Source organism: Somniosus microcephalus, unplaced genomic scaffold (genome assembly GCF_052327205.1).
Source record: "Somniosus microcephalus isolate GS21.2 unplaced genomic scaffold, FLI_Smic_1.0 unresolved_chr5, whole genome shotgun sequence".
Lineage (NCBI taxonomy): Eukaryota > Metazoa > Chordata > Chondrichthyes > Squaliformes > Somniosidae > Somniosus > Somniosus microcephalus.
In genome coordinates this window covers 35532883-35536883 of record NW_028225183.1, presented here as the reverse complement: position 1 = coordinate 35536883, position 4001 = coordinate 35532883, and positions in this window count along the sequence as shown.

Here is a 4001-nt window from a genome sequence, read left to right as displayed (position 1 = left end):
CTTCTGCCCCATCTCTCTCTTCTGCCCCATCTCTCTCTTCTGCCCCCATCTCTCTCTTCTGCCCCCCATCGCTCTCTTCTGCCCCCCATATTTCTCTTCTGCCCCCACCTCTCTCTTCTGCACCCCATCTCTCTCTTTTGCCCCATCTCTCTCTTCTGCCCCATCTCTCTCTTCTGCCCCCATCTCTCTCTTCCCCATCTCTCTCTTCTGCCCCCCATCGCTATCTTCTGCCCCCATATTTCTCTTCTGCCCCCCATCTCACTCTTCTGCCCCCCATCTCTCTCTTCCCCATCTCTCTCTTCCTCCCATCTCTCTCTTCTCCCACCATCTCTCTCTTCTCTCCCATCTCTCTCTTCTCCCCATCTCTCTCTTCTCCCCATCTCTCTCTTCTGCCCCATCTCTCTCTTCTGCCTCCATCTCTCTCTTCTGCCCACCATCGCTCTCTTCTGCCCCATCTCTCTCTTCTGCCCCATCTCTCTCTTCTGCCCCATCACTCTCTTCTGCCCCATCTCTCTCTCTGCCCATCTCTCTCTTCTGCCCCCATCTCTCTCTTCTGCCCCCACCTCTCTCTTCTGCCCCATCTCTCTCTTCTGCCTCCATCTCTCTCTTCTGCCCCATCTCTCTCTTCTGCCCCCCATCTCTCTCTTCTGCCCCCGATCTCTCTCTTCTGCCCCCATCTCTCTCTTCAGCCCCCCATCTTTCTCTTCTGCCCCCATCTCACTCTTCTGCCCCCATCTCTCTGTTCTGCCTCCATCTCTCTCTTCTGCCCCCATCTCGCCCTTCTGCCCCCATCTCTCTCTTCTGCCCCATCTCTCTCTTCTGCCCCCATCTCTCTCTTCTGCCCCATCTCTCTCTTCTGCCCCCATCTCTCTCTTCTGCAACCCATCTCTCTCTTCTCCCCCCCATCTCTCTCTTCTCCCTCCCGTCTCTCCTGCCCATCTCTCTCTTCTCCCCATCTCTCTCTGCTCCCCATCTCTCTCTTCTCCCCATCTCTCTCTTCTCCCCATCTCTCTCTGCTCCCCATCTCTCTCTTCGCCCCATCTCTCTCTTCTGCCCCATCTCTCTTCTGCCTCTCTCTCTTCTGCCCCCATCTCTCTCTTCTGCCCCCACTCTCTCTTCTGCCCCATCTCTCTCTTCTGCCCCCATCTCTCTCTTCTGCCCCCATCTCTCTCTTCTGCTCCCATCACTCTCTTCTGCCCCCTATCTCTCTCTTCTGCCCCATCTCTCTCTTCTGCTCCCCATCACTCTCTTCTGCCCCATCTCTCTCTTCTGCCCCCCATCTCTCTCTTCTGCCCCCATCTCTCTCTTCTGCCCCCCACCTCTCTCTCTGCCCCATCTCTCTCTTCTGTCCCCATCTCTCTCTTCTGCCCCCCATCGCTCTCTTCTGCCCCCATCTTTCTCTTCTGCCCCCATCTCTCTCTTCTGCCCCATCTCTCTTTTGCCCCATCTCTCTCTTCTGCCCCATCTCTCTCTTCTGCCCCATCTCTCTCTTCTGCCCCCCATCTCACTCTTCTGCCCCCATCTCTCTCTTCTGCCCCCCATCTCTCTCTTCTGCCCCATCTCTCTCTTCTGTCCCCCATCTCTCTCTTCTGCCCCATCTCTCTCTTCTGCCCCCATCTCTCTCTTCTGCCCCCATCTCTTTCTTCTGCCCCATCTCTCACCTCCCTTCTGCCCCATCTCTCTCTTCTGCCCCATCTCCCTCTTCTGCCCCATCTCTCTCTTCTGCCCCCCATCTCTCTCTTCTGCCCCATTTCTCTCTTCTGCCCCATCTGTCTCTTCTGCCCCCCATCTCTCTCTTCTGCCCCCGACTCTCTCTTCTAACCCATCGCTCTCTTCTCCCCCATCTCTCTCTTCTCCCACCATCTCTCTCTTCTCCCCATCTCTCTCTTCTCCCCATCTCTCTCTCCCCCTTCTCTCTCTCCCCCATCTCTCTCTCCCCCCATCTCTCTCTCCCCATCTCTCTCTCGCCCCATCTCTCTCTTCTTCCCCATCTCTCTTCTTCCCCCATCTCTCTCTTCTCCCCATCTCTCTCTTCTCCCCATCTCTCTCTCTCCCCCCATCTCTCTCTTCTCCCCATCTTTCTCTTCCCCTCATCTCTCTCTTCCCCATCTCTCTCTTCCCCATCTCTCTCTTCCCCCCATCTCTCTCTTCTCTCCATCTCTCTCTCTCCCCCATCTCTCTCTTCTCCCCATCTCTCTCTTCTCCCCATCTCTCTCTTCTCCCCATCTCTCTCTTTTCCCCCATCTCTCTCGTCTCCCCCATCTCTCTCTTCTCCCCCATCGCACTCTTCTACCCATCTCTCTGTTCTCCCCATCTCTCTGTTCTCCCCATCTCTCTCTTCTCCCCATCGCACTCTTCTACCCATCTCTCTGTTCTCCCCATCTCCCTCTTCTCCCCCATCTCTCTCTTCTCCCCCATCGCTCCCTTCTCCCCATCTCTCTTCTCCCCATCTCTCTCTTCTCCCCGCATCTCTCTCTTCTCCCCATCTCTCTCTTCTCCCCGCATCTCTCTCTTCTCCACCATCTCTTTCTTCTCCCCATCTCTCTCTTCTCCCCGCATCTCTCTCTTCTCCACCATCTCTCTCTTCTCCCCATCTCTCTCTTTTCCCCCATCTCTCTCGTCTCCCCCATCTCTCTCTTCTCCCCATCGCACTCTTCTACCCATCTCTCTGTTCTCCCCATCTCTCTCTTCTCCCCCATCTCTCTCTTCTCCCCACCTCTCTCTTCTCCCCCCATCTCTCTCTTCTCCCCATCTCCCTCTCCTCCCCCATCTCTCTCTTCTCCCCCATCTCTCTCTGCTCCCCCCATCTCTCTCTTCTCCCCATCTCGCTCTCCCCCATCTCTCTCTTCTCCCCCATCTCTCTATTCTCCCCCATCTCTCTCTTCTCCCCATCTCTCTCTTCTCCCCATCTCTCTCTCCTCCCCCATCTCTCTCTTCTCCCCATCTCTCTCTTCTCCCCATATTTCTCTTCTCCCCCATCTCTTTCTTCTCCCCATCTCTCTCTTCTCCCGCCATCTCTCTCTTCTCCCCATCTCTCTCTTCTCCCCCATCTCTCTCTTCTCCCCATTTCTCTCTTCTCCCCATCTCTCTCTTCTCCCCCATCTCTCTCTTCTCCCCATCTCTCTCTTCTCCCCATCTCTATCTTTTCCCCCCATCTCTCTCTTTCCCCATCTCTCTCATCTCCCCCATCTCTCTCTTATCTCTCTGTTCCCCCATCACTCTCTTCTCCCCATCTCTCTCTTCTCCCCATCTCTCTCTTCTCCCCATCTCTCTCTTCTCCCCATCTCTCTCTTCTCCCCATCTCTCTCTTCTCTCCATCTCTCTCTCTCCCCCATCTCTCTCTTCTCCCCATCTCTCTCTTCTCCCCATCTCTCTCTTCTCCCCATCTCTCTCTTTTCCCCCATCTCTCTCGTCTCCCCCATCTCTCTCTTCTCCCCCATCGCACTCTTCTACCCATCTCTCTGTTCTCCCCATCTCTCTGTTCTCCCCATCTCTCTCTTCTCCCCATCGCACTCTTCTACCCATCTCTCTGTTCTCCCCATCTCCCTCTTCTCCCCCATCTCTCTCTTCTCCCCCATCGCTCCCTTCTCCCATCTCTCTTCTCCCCATCTCTCTCTTCTCCCCGCATCTCTCTCTTCTCCCCATCTCTCTCTTCTCCCCGCATCTCTCTCTTCTCCACCATCTCTTTCTTCTCCCCATCTCTCTCTTCTCCCCGCATCTCTCTCTTCTCCACCATCTCTCTCTTCTCCCCATCTCTCTCTTTTCCCCCATCTCTCTCGTCTCCCCCATCTCTCTCTTCTCCCCCATCGCACTCTTCTACCCATCTCTCTGTTCTCCCCATCTCTCTCTTCTCCCCCATCTCTCTCTTCTCCCCACCTCTCTCTTCTCCCCCCATCTCTCTCTTCTCCCCATCTCCCTCTCCTCCCCCATCTCTCTCTTCTCCCCCATCTCTCTCTGCTCCCCCCATCTCTCTCTTCTCCCCATCTCGCTCTCCCCCATCT